Below are 18,551 nucleotides of genomic sequence, written 5' to 3'. Positions count from 1 at the left end.
AATTTGAGAAAGGATGTACGTTTGGAACACGGAGTGTACGGCAGTGAAACATCGACTGCTGGAAAATCATAAAAGATGCGAATAGAAGTGTCTGAAGATGTGGTGTGATACAAGAGCGTTGAAAGTTAGGTAGACTGATAAGATACGAAATGAGGAGATGCTCCGCAGATTCACTGTGGAAAACACTGATAAGAAGAAAGTGTGGGATAATAGGACATATGTTAAGACATGAGAGAATAATTCTCATAGTGATAAATGTTGCTGTGGAAGATAAAAACTGTGGGGGAAGATAGAATTTGGAGCATGCCCAACAAAAAAATTAGACGCAGGTGCTAATCTGAGACGAAGAGGTTGGCACAAGAGAGGAAGTTGTGGTGAGTCGCATCAAACCAGTTTGATGCCTGATGAGAAAAGAAAATTATGTTACTTTCTAAAAGGTACTTACACCCCACACATAGCAGCCCTTCCACTCAACAGTCCCAAAGTTGCTGTATCCATAACAAAATGACACTGTCACAAACCCAAAACAGCTGTACTGAAAACGCTCCGCCTGCCAAAGGCCAACACACATGTATTGCAAAGAGCTACGTACACAGATTTATGGCGAATTTTTGTGGTGTTAACAGTCAGCACTTGGTTAACAGCCCTGCATTCACTTACCCCTCAGTCAAGTGTACCTGTGTTCTCTGAATTTCTAAAGAAATTACTTCCACGTTTTCGTACGTCTAGTTGGTACTAACGTTCCCTCCTGGCTCAGTTCAGACATATAGTACGTGGCAACCAGCATCAGACACTTCCTGTCAGGTGAAGAGAAAGTCGTTCTCCTGATATGACATCAATGGTTTCTGGGTGTCGGCTTATGTGAAAAGTCTTGAGTATGATCTGTAGAGGATGAAAAGATTTTGTGCCAAGAATTTCTGCTGCTTGTGAAATTCTTTGGACAACACTCGGTTTTGGTGCTATGAGTATGAAAAATATTTATCTGACGATATCATACCTACGAATAAAATTTGAACAACTGTTGTTCATACATAAGGTCTTGCAATGTATTTAAGTGAATTTCTGTCATAGCAGACCAATGATTTATTTTATAATTCAGATTCTTGCTTATGACTTTTGAGCTGTGGCCGGCTCGCGTTGATGCCGTTTGTTCTTTGGCATTTTGTCACAATCGAGTGGCATCTTATTCCTCCCCGAGTTAACTACCACAACGAGTTGCTGACTTACCTCTGTCACTGGCAGCAGCATCGCTTATCGACTCCAGTACTGCTGTGCCTTCTTTGGTGCGACCACTATATTTCCATGTGGTGGTATGTGTGGCAGTCGGTCGGTTGGGACAGAGCAGCGAGGAAGTCTCCGCAGTGCGCGGTCAGGCCGGGACCGCTGGTGGCGTGCACGTGTGGTTGGATTGTGAGGCCCTAGCTGCGAGAGCTACAAGTTCGTTGTCCACCGAACCTGGACACTGAGTTTGAGTGATCAGCTAACCTGTTATGAAACCTCAACTGCTGAGACATTTCTTTGTTCAACACCGGTTGTTGCTTACTGGGGTGTTCCGGCTAGCAGCAACGTATGGTGTGTTGGAGTTGGCGAAATTTTGCAGCTGGCTTCTTGTATGGTCTTTAACTATTAAATTGGTTGTTACCCATCAGTGAAGTGGAGCAGCGGTATTTTCTGTCTTGTGGCCATTAATGCTACAGTTACCTGCCCTGGTCATTAGCGTAGTTTTCCGGCAGTGTGTTTTTCCTCGCCATGCTCATGCTGTCCAGCACGGCATGTACTTCAACAGCATTTTAGTTGTTTATTCATTTTTTTTCTTACAGTGGTTATTGTGCCTTGGCTGCTTTTAGATGCCAATTTTGAAGACGTAGTGCTGTTGGTATCTTCGTCCTCGGCTGATACTTTCCACTGTCGTGCCACTGGTCAGGCGGAAGGGAATTGATTAAGTTGTTGGTCGGTCCTTCAGCCGTCCCTGGGTCGGGTTGCCATCCGATTATTTAACCTTAGTCTTGGCTGCCTGTCTCACCTTACCTTACGTTCTACCTTCTCAGGCCGACCCTTGGAACACTTCCGAGCACCTTTGCTGTGTTGGTTTTAGATCGTAATTTTCATTTTAGTCTGAAATACTGTGCGAGGCCTGCAGCCATCTATTAATTTAGTTTGTTTTAATTTTAAAATAAGGCCTTCATTCAACTTATACTAAAATTTGAACACTGATTTGTTTAAAAACTAAATTTTGAAAGTTTGTTCTATCTGAAATTCTTGTTATCCAGGCCTTATGCCCTGAGTTGTTCAATGTGCAGTGCGTGGCCTTCAGACGATCTTTTACAAATATTTTTAAGATAAGACCTTCAGCCATCTTAAATTGAAATTTGTAGATTCATTTGTTTAAAAAGAATTTTTTAAAGAAATTGCTCTATCTGAAATTCTTGTTATCCAGGCCCTAAGCCCTGAGTTGGTCAATGTCTTGTGTGTGGTCTTCAGCCTTGTATTTACATAAAATATTTTTTTTAGCAAGGCCTTCAGCTGCATGTATTCTTTAAAGCAATTTTTCATATCTTGTGTTCAGGCCTTCAGCCGTTCTTGTTTTTAGTGTGGTTTTGGGCCTTCAGCCCAGGAGATATCTCAAGTTTTCTTAACTAGGCCTTCAGCCACATTGTTTTATTTTGATCCTTCAAAGGCAATGCGTAATTAAGTGGTCCTTAGGAAAATAAAAGTTTGTGTGTTTTGTGCAACTGACAGTAACTGATTACGGCCCCCTCCACAACTTTAACTTGATCCGCTCTATCCCGAGAAACCAGATTTCAGCTTTTTAATTCACTCCTTTTGGGATTAGAGTTCCCCTGTCATAGTCAGGCATCTTTGTTATTTCTGATAATTCCTAAACGTTTGTTATTGCCACTTTCTAGGAGAAACAACTGATAAGTGATGTTAAAAGTGACCCCATTATGTATTGGTGCCGTCTATAACTCACAACCTGTTGTTACAGAACGGAGGAATCGAAGGAAAGTTATCATCTCATAATTTAATTAGGACAGCGTCAAGGACCACTGCCTATGGCCTTTGAACAAACTATTTCAAAAAACTATGGGACCGAAACATTGGAGAATGCCACAATAACATCAACAAGAAAGATTGGGGACGATAGAAGTGACAGCCAGTTTGTTTTCTCTGTACAGCGTAACGTGATAAGTATAAGCGAGCGCGGAGACGCCTTCTAATAACATAAACATTTGTGCTGACTGTGGCAACGTAAACAAAATCTCATGGGATTTAAAGTCCTACTGACTGAGTCACTATTACGGCTTCACAACAAGCTTGAGATACTCTGAGGGTCAGGAACTCAGCAATCGTTTCGTATTCTTTATAAAGGACGCAGAAGAAACACAAATCTTGTACAATGAATGTCAGCTGAGCATAGATAAAAATTCCTTTTCAAATGTCGAGGGATGATTACCCACAGGGAAACAAAACGCTTTGGCTTTTGTTCGGAATCGGCCATATTTATGTGAGAGTGGTGGAAGAAAGAAAAATGTAAAATTACCCCTACTTTTTGCGGAGTTCTTGCTACCGGTGCTATGTTTCAGTAGTAATGATGTGCTATTTCTACCTTCAGCATTTAAAGAAAAAATGGACATATTTGGACTAGTGACTTGAATAAATATTTCTGGAATTTAACTGACAACGTTCGGGTGCTGTCAGAATACCGGCTATGCAGGATATACCTCAGTGGCAACAGATCTGAAATATGCTATTTGTTACTCATAGCCCTACAAACAGCTTTCCACTATAGTAAAAATTGGAGCTTTAATGTGTTATTAACGTCCAAAAATAGCGGCTAGAACGAGGATCTGTTTTTTTCCCTGGAAACATTCTACCAACACAGCCAAACGACCTGAATCTGCCACAGTTACCCAGTGCATTTTGTAACTCTAAACGTGTATTACATAACCAAATACTAGCTTTGTCCAATAGAAAACCTCCACCTAAAAAAGTGCTGCAGGACCATGATGGCAAGGAATCAAGTTGTAAAGAAGAACCGATATTCTCCAATTAAGAGTCATTCGTGGCTGCGAATTACTGTTCACTGAAGAAACAGCCTGCTTGTACAGCTGAAAACGCAAGCCCTAGCTTGCGAAACAGGAAGACGAGGTAGAACAGATCAGAGTCAAAAATGGTTCAAATGGCTCCGAGCACTATGGGACTCAACTGCTGTGGTCATCAGTCCCCTAGAACTTAGAACTAATTAAACCTAATTAACCTAAGGACATCACTCACATCCATGCCCGAGGCAGGATTCGAACCTGCGACCGTAGCAGCAGCGCGGCTCCGGACTGGAGCGCCTAGAATCGTACGACCACCGCGGCCGGCAGATCAGAGTCAGCGTCGCGGTTGATGAGCTTTGGTTTCATACACCGAATAGTCTGTGCTTTTTGGCGATTTTCCACACTCGTTTAGGCAAATGCTGCGCTGGTTCCAATCTCGAAACCCGGAAATACTAGACACCAACAGTTAAAATATGATACCACACAGAACAAGGTTTTCACGTTTCACAAGCAGATGATTTCCCTCCCTTAGATTAACTGACAATTATGACGACAGGAAGGGCACCTAGCCACACTGTAAAACTACGAAGAAGGCATAGCGTTTACAGCGGCAGTAACTCCAGGAAGCATTGCCCGTTGAAGAAATAATAAATTTGTAAATTGCGAATAATTATGTAATTCCTGCCGTTTCATCGAATCGTAATTACACCTACGTCATAACAGTTAACATTCCTAACCACAGCTCTCTATCGATAATTTACGTTCAAGGTCTTGTGACTAAGGTACTGATGAAACATGATTTCCACAATGTCATGTAAGATATTCGTTGCAAGTCACAGTGATGGAAAGTCGTTAAATACACTCTAACACAGTAAAACTACTTACCACTACGGAATTATCCGAAAGAGCCGCAAATCGATAGCTGTGACGTACCTGTAGAGACAAACAAATTATTACAGTTTCGTAAAAATTTGATATTTTTTGCCAGTGAAACAGCTTCACAAATTGAACAAGTCCGCCGGCCGCTGTGGCCGAGCGGTTCTAGGTGCTTCAGTCCGGAACAGCGCTGCTGCTACGGTCGCAGTTTCGAATCTTGCCTCGGGCATGGATATGTGTGATGTCCTTAGGTCAGTTAGGTTTAACTGGTTCTAAGTCTAGGGGACCTCAGATGTTAAGTCCCACAGTGCTTAGAGCAATTTGAACCATTTTTGAACACGTCAGTAATGCGTTGGCACCCTTTGGCTCCTATGCAACCACTTATTCAGCTTGACATTGATTGATAGAATTGTTGGAAGTCCTCCTGATATCGTGCCAAATTCTGTCAAACTGACGATCTAGATAGTCAAACTACCGAGGTGTTTCAGGGCCCTGTCCATAATATTGCAAACGTTCTCCACTGCGCACAGATCCGGCGACCTTGTTGGCCTAGCTATGGTTTGGCAAGCGCAAAGACAAGCAGTAGAAACTGTCGTCATATGCGGCGAGCATTATCTTGCTGAAATCTAAGCCCAGAATGGCTTCTCATGAAGGACAACAAAACTGGGCGTACAGTATCGTCGACTTCCCGCTGTGCTGGAAGGTTGCCTCAAATGACAACGAAACGAGTGCTGCTACGACAAGACATGGCGCCCCAGATCATTACTCCGGGTTGTCGGACAATAAGGCGGGCGAAAGTCAGGTTAGTATTTCACCGCTATGCAGGGTGTTTCCCGGCACGTCTTCGCTGGTTATCGGGACTGAGTGTGAAGCGGGACTTACCACTAAAGACAATTCTACTCCAGCCAATAAATTCCAGGATGAAGATGTGTCTGGAGATGCCCCGGACGGGGGTGTCCTACCAACCTGATTGTCGCCCACTATATGGTTTGACAATCGGTAGTAATGGTGTGGGGCGCTGTTTCTTTTCATAGCAGGACCCTTCTGTTTGTCATATGCGGCACCCTTACAGCACAGCGGTACGTCGACGATAGTTTGCACGTGGGCTTACAATTCAGAACGACAATGCTCGCATCCACACGGCGAGAGTTTCTCCTGCAAGGTCACCTGGTCTCTCCCGAACTGATAACATTTGGATCGTTATGGGTAGGGCCCTCCAACCATCTAAGGATTTTGACGATGTAACGCTCCAAGTAATTCTGTTAGAGACAACAAAGGACTTGGAAGAGCAATTGAACGGAATGGACAGTGTCTTGAAAGGAGGATGTAAGATGAACATCAATAAAAGCAAAACGAGGATAATGGAATATAGTAGAATTAAGTCAGGTGATATTGAGGTAATTAGATTAGGAAATGAGACGCTTAAAGTAGTAAATGAGTTTTGCTATTTGGGACGCAAAATAACTGATGATGGTCGAAGTAGAGAGGATAAAAAATGTAGACTGGCAATGGCAAGAAAATTTGTTAACATCGACTATAGATTTAAGTGTTAGGAAGTTGTTTCTGAAAGTATTTGTATGGAGTGTACCCATGTATGCAAGTGAAACATGGACGATAAGTAGTTTGAATGAGAAGAGAATAGAAGCTTTCGAAATGTGGTGCTACAAGAGAATGCTAAAGATTAGATGGGTACATCACGTAAGTAATGAGGAGGTACTGAATAGAATTGGGGAGAAGAGAAATTTATGGCACAACTTCACTAGAAGAAGGGATCGGTTGGTAGGACATGTTCTGAGGCATCAAAGGATCACCAATTTAGTATTGTAGGGCAGCGTGGAGGGTAAAAATCGCAGAGAGAGACCAAGAGATGACTACACTAAGCAGCTTCAGAAGGATGTGTGTTGCAGTAGGCACTGGGAGATGAAGAAGCTTGCACAGGATAGGGTAGCATGGAGAGCTGCATCAGACTAGTCTCTGGACTGAAGACCACAACAACAACAACAACGCTCCAACTGGATAAAATTTGGTACGATATACCTCTGGAGGACATCAAACGACTCTATCAATCAATGCTAAGCAGCATAACTGCTTGCGTAAGGGCCGGAGGTAGACCTTGTTCAATTTGTGAAGCTCTTTCTCTAGAGCAAATCATCTAAAATTGTAATGACTTATTTTTTCTGTACATGTACATGACATCTACCGATTTCCATCCCATTCTGATAATTGCTTCTTGGTGAGTCTTTTTTTTTTTTCTTAAGTATACTTGCTACTATCCAAACCGGTACTGAGTATTTCGCTCATCATTGCTGTGCTAATCATGAGACATTTAAAATATTAACAGATAGAAATCACAAGCAACCTAAACACGAAACCATCAAAGATGTAACATTAAGATTGCAACGGCAATTTCACTGTTAAAGGCAGAGGAGAGAGCGGATAGGTGGAAAGAGTACATTGAAGGCCTCTATTAGGTTGATTTTTCTCATGTGGTAGAGGAAGAAACAGGAGTAGATTCAGAAGAGGTAGGGGATCCAGTATTAGAATCAGAATTGTTGGTGGCGGGGGCGGGGGCGGGGGGGGGGGGGGGGGGGAGGGGGAGCTTTGGAGGATTTAATACTTAATATTAAATAAGGCAGAGGGAGTAGATAACATTCCATCATTGTTCCTAGAATCATTGGGAGAAGTCGCAACAAAGTGACTATTCGCGTTGTTGTGTAGAGTGTGTAAGCCGATATACTATCTTATTTTCGGAAGAATATCATATACACAATTCCGAAGACTGCAAGTGCCGACAAGTGCGAGAATTATAGCACCTCAGGTAACAGCTCATACATCCAAGTTGCTGACAAGAGTAATATACAGAAGAATGGAAAAGAAAATTGAGGATGTGCTAGATGACAATTAATTTGGCTTTAGGAACAACAGAGGCACCAGAGAGGCGATTCTGACGTTGCTGTTGACAATGGAGGCAAGACTAAAGAAAAATCAGGACACGTTCAAATGATTTGTCGATCTGGCAAAAGTGCTTGATAATGTAAAATGGTGCAAGATATTAGAAATTCTGAGAAAAATAGGGGTAAGGTTTAGGGAGAGACGGGTAATATACAATATGTACAAGAACCAAGAGGGAATAATAAGAGTGGACGACAAAGAACAAAGTACTCGGATTAAAATGGCTATAAGACAGGGGTGTTGTCTTTCGCTCTTACTGTGCAACCTTTATATCGAAGAAGCAAAGATGGAAATGAAACAAAGGTTCAGGAATGTAATTAAAATTAAAGGTGAGAGGATGTCAATGATGCGATTCGCTTACAACATTGCTATACTGAGTGAAAGTGAAGAAGAATTACATGGTATGCTGAAGGGAATGAAGAGTCTAATGAGTACAAAATATGGATTGAGAGAAAAACGAAAGCAGTGAGAAGAAGCAGAAATGAGATCAGCGGAAACTTAACATCAGGATTGAAGGTCACGAAGTAGATTAAGTTAAGGAATTCTACTACCTAGGCACCAAAATAACCAGCGACGGAGGAGCAAGGAGAACATCAATAGCAGATTGGCACTGGCAAAATGGGCATTCCTGGTCAAGAGAAGTCTACTAGTATCAAGCTTAGGCCTTAATTTGAGGAAGAAATTTCTGAGAATGTACTTTTGGAGCAGAGCATTGTATGGTAGTGAAACATGGACTGTGGGAAAACCGGGGCAGAACAGATGTGGTACTGCATACGAATGTTGACAGTTACGTGGACTGGTAAAATATGGAATGAGGAGTTCCTGCACAGAATAGGTGAAGAAAGGAATATGTGGAAAACACTGACCAGGAGAAGGGACAGCATGACAGGACATCTGTTAAGACATCAGGGAATGACTTCCATGGTACTAGAGGGAGCTGTAGAGGGTAAATCTGTAGAGAAAGGCAGAGATTGGAATACATCCAGCAAAAAGTTGTGGGCGTCGGTTGCAAGTGCTACTCTGAGGTTAAGAGGTTGGCACAGGAGAGGAATTTGCGGCGGGCCGCATCAGACAAATCAGAAGACTGATGAGTCAAAAAAATCAATGAAGATTATATTCATACTGTAGAGAAGATTTCGCCTATAAAACAAAACTAATTCAGAAATTTTCTTCTCATAATGAGTAATGTTAATCTACACTGGAAACCAAATGCAGTCACAACCATGACCGAAATCTCATAGTCAACGTGTGTATAGGATCTGTAGTCAGTAAGACAACTTTCGATTCGAAAAACTTATTGAAAACAAACTCAGTAATAATTATGTACAGAGTAGGACATTACACTAAGACGTTATATTTCTGTATTATCTGCCATTAACATTAGAATAATCAGCACTGCGACCACAACGCTATTCAAAGGGAAGTTCGTAGGAGCCAAACAAAAGCATAAAGGAACGTCTGATAAAACGGTGGATAGGTGAGAACTAAGCAAAGTATAATATGTAACACTACTTGCTAGGTAAACCATTACATGTACTCCCCAAAGTACTAATTAGTGAACAGCATGATAATGTGCAGTCTACTAACGAAGACACCGCCTGGTATGAATCCTATAAAAGCAAGAAATAACAGACAACATGTTGTACGACGTAAATAATCGTTCGAGAATTCGTGTAGTATGAATAGCAGGTACCAGTAAATTCCAGAGTAAAGTACGCGGATTTAAAAGCCACTGTCCATGTCTTCCTTCCTGTCGCTTTCGCTTTAGCATAAAACATAGAAGGTATTATACGCGATTATTCAGACTAAGCTTGTCTTGTAATCGTACTGTTTCGGACGCTTATCATTGTGCAACGGATTTTCAATAAGTAATGCAACATTTTTTCTTCTTCTTAAAGCAAGTTGGATTCCACTACACGACACAATTCCCCATTCTTTTGTCTCCAAACCCTATCTTTCAACATAATCTCCGTTCAGTGCGACGGTCTTACGCCTCCTTACTGGGAGGGCGTGTATGCCGTCATGATACCTCTGTACTGGTTGATATCAGAGGTGACGTCCTGATGCATCAATAACTTTCCCACCGTCCACATACTGCTTTCCGCAGAGTATATCATTCATTGGTCCAGACAGATGGAAGTCGGAAGGTGCGAGATCCGGCCTGTAGAGTGGATGAGGAAGAACAGCCCAATGAAGTTTTCTGAGGTCATACTTCAGAGTTGATCGTTGCACAGTGAAAGAGTACGTCGAACAGAAGACAGTCACTATGACTTTACCAGCTGAAGATGCGGCTTTGAACTTAAGGAGATGTGATATAGCGCCACTCGACGGATTGCGTTTTCGCTTCTGGTTCGAAGTGGACAACCCATGAGTCATCACCTGTGACATGTTCGACAAAAAATTGTCACGATCAGCCTCATAACTATCGAGTAATTCCGAACAGATGGTCCTTCGTTGTTCTTTACAGGTTCTGTCAGGCGGCGAGGAACCAGCTGACCGACACCTTTGAGTAGCCCAACTGGCGGACGAGTATGTCAGCGTTACCAACTGATACGTCTAGCTGAGCAGCGAGGTGTTTGATATTGATTGGTCGATCGCCTCGAACGAGAGTGTCCGTACGTTCCAACAGTGCAGGAGTCACGAGGTCGGACAGGTTTGCGTGACCTTAATGCGATGATGACAGACGCCTCGCCCAACGAACTCACTGTGCTTTTGTTCACTGCCAGGTCTCCGGGGACAATATGCAACCGCCTACGATGCTCTCTTTTTCCGCGAAAAGAAACACAATGATAGCTATTTGCTTCAACACATCTCCGATACAGACGGCGTTTTGAAGGTTACGATACTACCGCCACCTACCGGACTTCATGAATCTTTAGATGGTGAAGCGGGAATGTTCCATGCTGTCCCACAACAAATTCCGCATTTCTTCAACCGAAATTGGCAGAGAAAAAAGATGTTGCATTACTTACTTAGCAAACCCCCCCCCCCCCCCCATCCGCTGTCCCTTATGTAAAGGTATAGTAGTCACCCTGTGCAGGCCTCTTCACCTCTACATAACTAGCGCAACCTACGTTTACCTGAACCTAGGTCTCCCACTACAGCCCCCTCCCCCCTTCCGCCCTCCCACCCCACCATACTTTCTTAGATTAACAAACCGAAAATTCCTTGTCATCTCAGGATATGTTCTCTTATCAGATCCCGTCTGTTACCGCAGTTGTGCCATAAATTTCTTCTTTCCTCAATCTCATTTAGTACTTCTTCAATAGTTATTCCACCTACCCTTATTGTCTCTATAGTTTAAAGAACCGGCAGCATATAACCGAAGTCGGATTGAAATATGAAGAATTAACCATTACCGTTATTTTAACCGTAATTTAGGCGAAATGTTGTTCACAATGTTCAAATGTGTGTGAATTCTTAAGGGATCAAACTGCTGAGGTCATCGGCCCCTAGACTTACACACTACTTAAACTAACTTAAACTAACTTATTCTAAGAGCAACACACACATCCATTCCCGAGGGAGGACTCGAACCTCCGGCGGGAGGGGCCGTGTGATCCGTGACATGACGCCCTAAACCGCGCGACCACACCGCGCGGCCGCTCAGTATTCTTTTGAACTTTTTGCATTTACATAAACACTTGAAAAATAGACAGATACAGGGTAACTGAAAATCATTACATTATATACTAATTTATGAACAAATGAGTGTACGTAATTGAAGAAATATCTGGTGTATAACGACTGTCATAATACCAATTACGAAACATGTGTCAGATATGCCATTCTGTAAATGTAAAAGACGACAGATTACATACCTGCTTTGTGATCACTGTGCGATTGTGTCTGGATCTGTTTGCAACTTCACTGTAACACTGAACAGAACTCGTCGCATAAGAACTTAAAGAATGGTCACAACCGTTGTATCACCTTGATAGTCTTAGCGCCGCAATATCGAGGTACTCTGGTTCTTAATTGGCTATAAGGAAGCCACCTCCAACATTAGATACCCAGTAAAGTAGGAGATAAACGAAGAGAGCAAGTAATTACATAGGGAAAGTTGTGGTTATTGGCGCAATTATGAAAACAAAATAACTTTTTCCATGATTTTAAGTGCACGCATAGTGTCTTAACAAATGGTTAAAATGGCTCTAAGCACTATGGGACTTAACTTCTGAGGTCATCAGTCCCCTATAACTTAGAACTACTTAAACCTAACTAACCTAAGGACATCACACACATCCATGTCCGAGGCAGGAATCGAACCTGCGACTGTAGCGGTCACGCGGCTCCTGACTGTAGCGCCATAACCGCACGGCCACTCCGGCCGGCAGTGTCTTAACAACCACGAACATATCCGACTTCAAACATGTGCTACTTAAAGCCTAAAAAATATATTGTATACAGTAATCGATAAGACGAATATGTTAATTTCAAAACAGCTCCATTTGGAACTCAAAGGATGCAGAATTTATTTATGTATGTTATTGTGTTGCTCCATTTCCTTCTCACAACTTCAGATTAGACAACTGAAAACTTAAAAATAAAACATCGGCTCAGTCTTTTGTATGTTTGCTTAATCATTGTCCACGTTTCACTACGGGTTTTCCCGAGCTTAATGCGGAGCTTAATGTCACTCTTTGGTCACAGCATCCAATGTGTCACCGCAGCTAATGCGCCAAGAACGAAAGAGTCTGTTGCTAGGCACAATCCTGCCACCTAATAAGTTTGAGTGGAAACATGACCAAAGTCACTTTAAGGACGAACACATACCAGGTAACATAAAAAAATTGTTCCTTTTTAATTTTGCAAATTCAGAAATGAACGAGCCTGTCCTAGAACTTTTCTGACAAGGGGAATAATAAGACTTGGTCGTCCTTGGAAGGCACAGCTAGGAAAGAGTAGAATCATATGGGAATGTGAAGAACCGAGGAATGCGACCTGAAGTTCAACGCAATGGTCTTGCACCAAGGATTAGTGGTGTGTTATCTTCACCAGCCATCCAAGTTTTGATTTCGTATGATTGCCTTAAACGTTTAATGTAAATGTCAGGATGGTTTCTTTGAGAAGGGCACCGTCTATTTCTCCTCCCATTACACTCTTCCACGTATAGGCAAGAGATGAACATATGAAATGACTTATAGATTTGCATCTAAGAAACTATTAGACCTTTATTCCAAGCAGGAACGGCGTCGGTGATTCATAAACAGAACACTTCAGTACCGATAAATGGGCAGCGAGAATGAATCAGATGTTTCCCTTGTGGGTGAAGCGGAGGAAAGGAAGGGATTTACAGTTTAATGTCTCGGGCAAATCTGCAGGATGACCCTTAGCTGAATATGTGTGGATGCACAGAAATTTAAAGTGTAGTAGTATGAGATGGAATACGGCGAAAACTCGTGAGGCTATTTTATCAAAATAGCTATCATTAGACAAGCCACTATTATGAATTCAACTCGTAATTTTCAGATGGAAAGAGAATAGTGACACATCAAACAGAGAATTACGTGACAAAAATGGATGGTTTCACTTCTTGGTTATAGCAGAAGAAGTATTGTCGGAAGTACAGGCGTGCTTGGATAGCTAATTCGGTAGAGCACTTGAATGTGAGAGAAAAAGTTCCTAGATCCGAGTTCTGCCAGGAAGTTTCACTCCACTGTAGCATGAATGTACAAACCACTATAGCTGCATTTCAGATACGTCATTAGGCCACAATAGATTACGTTGTAAATGAACATCTTCAGGTGATAGAGAAATCTTCGTAACTAATTCTCATAAAGTAACAGAAAGCCTGGCACAACAACGCCGCCTTACGCCACTTTATGAAACTGGTTAAGAAGACTGTTAGTGGTCTTCTGGGCACCTGAAGATCATCATCTAGAGCGAAACCGGGTATCTATAAACATAACTTACACCTCTAATGGTTTTTCTTAATATTTACATTGTTCATCTGTGGAGCACGAAATGATCAAGATCATTTGCTCAAGATGCCATTGGAAACAGTTTACTCCCAAGTGACAACGAATACAACAATTTATTCGTCACTGCTGAAATGTCACCTCTTGCTGATTTGAATGGAATGATTCTGAATGGAATGAAATATTAGTCACTTAATGCAAAATTAATTCCATTCCATTGTGGCAGGATGCTATAGCAACCAGTTTAGAATTATTCCAGAATAAAAACAGTCTTGGTTACGACATTATTTATCAGTGCCACGTTTCGCGCTTTTGGATCATCATCAGATGGTATAAAAGTAGCTGGATATGTAATGCATCCGTATTAGAGCCATATAAAATGGAAAATGGACGCAGTTGAAACTGGAAATGTAATACACTCTGTTTCGTACTTTCTTCATACTTCTCATTTACACGTCTTATACAAGTTTGGTTAAATTTTTATAGGGCTTCCCAGGAGACGTCACAAAACGTAGTTGTGTATCCCTATAACATTCCTTAACAACTGTGCCAAATTTACACTGAAGCGCCAAAGAAACTGTTATATGCAAACGTATTCAAACACAGAGATATGTAAACAGGTAGAATACGGCGCTACGGTCGGCAACGCCGTATAAGACGACAAGTGTCTTGGCGCAGTTGTTAGATCGGTTACTGCTGCTACAATGGCAGGTCATCAAGATTTAAATGAGTTTGAACGTGGTGTTATGTTCGGCGCACAAGCGATGGGACACAGCATCTCCGATGTAGCGATGAATTGGGGATTTTCCCGTACGACCATTTCACGAGTGTACTGTGAATCTCAGGAATCCGATAAAACGTCAAATCTCCCACACCTCTGTGGCCGGAGAAAGATCCTGCAAGAACGCGGCCAACGACAACAGAAGAGAATCGTTCAACAAATGTCAGAGTGCGAACCATTCAACGGAGTATCATCGATGTGGGCTTTCGGAGCCGAAGGCCCACTCGTGTACCCATGATGACTGCACGACACAAAGCTTTACGTCTCGCCTGAGCCTCTTAACACCAATATTGGACTGTTGATGGTTGGAAACGTGTTGCCTGGTCTCGTTTCTAATTGTATCGAGCGGATGGACGTGTTCGCGTATGGAGACTATCTCGAGAATCCATGGAGCCTGCATGTCAGCAGAGGACTATTCACGCTGGTGGAGGCTCTGTAACGGTGTGGGCCGTGTGCAGTTGGACTGATATGGAACCCCTGATACGCTTAGATATGACGCTGTTAGGTGACACATACTTAAACGTCCTATTTGATCACCTGCATCCATTCATGCCCATTGTGCATTCCGACGGACTTGGGCAATTCCAGCAGGACAATGCGACACCCCACACGTCCAGAACTGCCACAGAGTGGCTCCAGCAAAACTCTTCTGAGTTTAAACACTTCCGCTGGCCACTAGACTCCCGAGACATGAACATTACTGAGAATATCTGGGATGTCTTGCAACATGTTGTTCAGAAGAGATCTCCACCCGCTCATATTCTTACGGATTTATGGACAACCCTACAGGATTCATGGTGTCAGTTCCCTCCAGCATTCTTCAGACGTTATTCGAGTCCCTGCCACATCTGGTTACGGCATTTCTGCGTGCATGCGGGAGCCCTACACGTTATTAGACAGGTGTAGCAGTTTCTTTGGCTCTTCGGTCTGTTTACTTTGCCTTGAAAACTGTGGACTTCATAAGGTTTTTTTTTTAATTATTCCAGCTTCACATATGTTCCCCTTAATGCAACTTATGACAGAGCTACAACCATTTATTTCACTCAATTACTGCTCGTTACGTAATGAAAATCTCCACAAAATTTTATAGATATCGGACTTGGGCGTAATGGTGTAACTGACTAAGAGTAGATGTGTCAGGAAGAACAACCGGTTTCAGTCAGGGCCCTCTCGACAGGATTATAGCGTGGCAGGTGATGGGAGAGTAGCGGCGGCGGAGAACAGTTTGACCGTGAAGAAGTGCGCCGGCCGCTCGATGTCAGGCGCAGCGACAGTGTAGGCGCGAGCGGCGGGCGGTGACACGCTACAAATTGGCAACGAGCACCCTCCACGTGCCGAGGGCGGCTGATGGAGCCGTGTGCCTTATCAGCTGCGGCCAGACTATAGATAGTCACCGGCGACCCTTGGCCGCCGCTGCTGCGCCAGCAGGTGCACGTCGCACTGCGAACCGCCGCCTAATCCCACCGCGACCGAATGCATCCTGTGCAGCAGCAGCGGACCAAAACAACTCTCCCGATAACGCCCGTCAAAGTGAAGCGTAGACCTGGCGTAAACAGGAACTAACTTGGTCACGTGTCTGTACATAGTCGCGTTTCAGTTCAAAGTGAACACTGTTAAGTCGTCGGCACACGCACCGTGCTTTCGGACGTCAACGTTAAGCGCGCCGAGTTCGACGAGCTACTTAGAAACGCTGCGACTTGTGCATACGGTACTTTTTCTCCTCGTAATCGCTATCGCCTCGTGCTGCAGCGGCTGTATCCGGCTCGCACATCACACTGTTTGCGCCAAAAGGACGGGCGTAAAATTCTTGCGTTAGCTCTGTCAAAATGCCCATTTGCTCCCTTATCCACACGCTAGTCCCAGTCATGACCTTCTGTCTCTACAATATATAAATAAAAACGTCAGTATCCACAAAAATGTTACACTACTGGCCATTAAAACTGCTACACCAAGAAGAAATGCAGATGATAAACGGGCAGTGGACAAACATATTATACTAGAACTGATAGGTGATTACATTTTCACGTAATTTGGGTGCATAAATCCTGAGATATCAGTGCCCAGAACAACCACTTCTGGCCGTAAAACGGCCTTGATACGCCTGGGCATTGAGTCAAACAGAGCTTGGATGGCGTGTACAGGTACAGCTGCCAAAGCAGCTTCAACACGATACCACGGTTCATCAAGAGTAGTGACTGGCGTATTGTGACGAGCCAGGTTCTCGTCCACCATTAACCAGACGTTTTCAGTTGGTGAGAGATCTGAAGAATGTGCTGGCCAGGGCAGCAGTCAAACATATTCTGTATCCAGAAAGGCCCGTACAGAACCTGCAATATACAGTCGTGCATTATCTTGCTGAAATGTAGGGTTTCGCAGGCATCGAATGAAGGGTAGAGCGACGGGTCTTAACACATCTGAAATGTAACGTCCAATGTTCAAAGTGCTGTCAATGGGAACAAAAGGTGACCGAGACGTGTAAACAATGGCACCCCATAGCATCACGCCGGGTGATACGCCAGTATGGCGATGACGAATGTGGGTTCACCGCGATGTCGCCAAACACGGATGCCACCATCATGATGCTGTAAACAGAACGTGGATTCATCCGAAATATTGACGTTTTGCCATTCGTGCACCCAGGTTCGTCGTTGAGTATACCATCGCAGGCGCTCCTGTCTATGAAGCAGCGTCAGAGGTAACCGCAGCCATGGTCTCCGAGCTGGTAGTCCATGCTCCTGCAAACGTCGTACAACTGTTCGTGCAGATATTTGTTGACTTGCAAACGTCCCCATCTGTTGACTCAGGGATCGAGACGTGGGTGCACGTTCCGTTACAGCCAAGCGGATAAGATGCCTGTCATCTCGACTGCTAGTGATACGAGGCCGATGGGATCCAGCAAGGCGTTCCGTATTACCTTCCTGAACCCACCGATTCCATGTTCTGCTAACAGTCATTGGATCTCGACCAACGCTAGCAGCAATGTCGCGATACGATAAACCGCAATCGCGATAGGCTACAATCCGACCTTTATCAAAGTCGAAAACGCGATGGTACGCGTTTATCCTCCTTACACGAGGCATCACAACAACGTTTCACCGGGCAACGCCGGTCAACTGCTGTTTGTGTATGAGAAATCGGTTGGAAACTTTCCTCATGTCAGCACGTTGTAGGTGTCGCCACCGGCGCCAACCTTGTGTGAATGCTCTGAAAAGGTAATCATTTGCATATCACAGCATCTTCTTCCTGTCAGTTAAATTTCGCGTCTGTAGCACGCCATCTTCGTGGTGTAGCAATTTTAATGGCCAGTAGTTTTTTGAAAATGAATGACCTGATTTAAAAACTCTATATTGATAAAAACAAACTACAAACATGGGCTGAATTGCGAAATAGTCACAAAATCTTAAGGTTTTGCTGTGCTATTACCAATTCTCTATGTGTCTACCAGCGGCAGCACGTTCAACGTCTAGACAAGAACTAAATTCGTCATAAACTTTACACAATGCATCTGCTTTGTTCTGTTCATCGCCTCTCTCTATGTGACGAGGCAAAGGGGAGATGAACACACTTTGCTTCACATATCCCCACAAGAAAAAAATCGCATGGCGCCATGGATTGGATTATTTGGGGGGGGGGGGGGGGGGGGGGGGTAAGAGACCAAACAGCAAGGCCATCGGTCTCAGCAGATTAGGGAAGGATGGATAAGGAAGGCGGCCGTGCCCTTTCAAAGGAACAATCATAGCATTTGCCTGGAGCGATTTAGAGAAATCGCGGAAAACCTAAATCAGGATGGGCGGACGCGGGATTGAACCGTCGTCCTCTCGAATGCGAGTCCAGTGTGCTACCACTGCGCCACCTCGCTCGGTATATGGGGTCATGTCTGGCGATCTTGGAGGCCAGTGCTGGATAGGGTGCACAGGACACCGAGACACTGCCCAATAATCTTGGTCTCCAAGGTTGCCAGATGTGACCTATACCGTT

This window comes from Schistocerca americana, chromosome 1 (assembly GCF_021461395.2).
Source record: "Schistocerca americana isolate TAMUIC-IGC-003095 chromosome 1, iqSchAmer2.1, whole genome shotgun sequence".
Classification (NCBI taxonomy): Eukaryota; Metazoa; Arthropoda; class Insecta; order Orthoptera; family Acrididae; genus Schistocerca; species Schistocerca americana.
The sequence above is the reverse complement of the archived record's forward strand: the minus strand, read 5'-3'. Positions refer to the sequence as shown.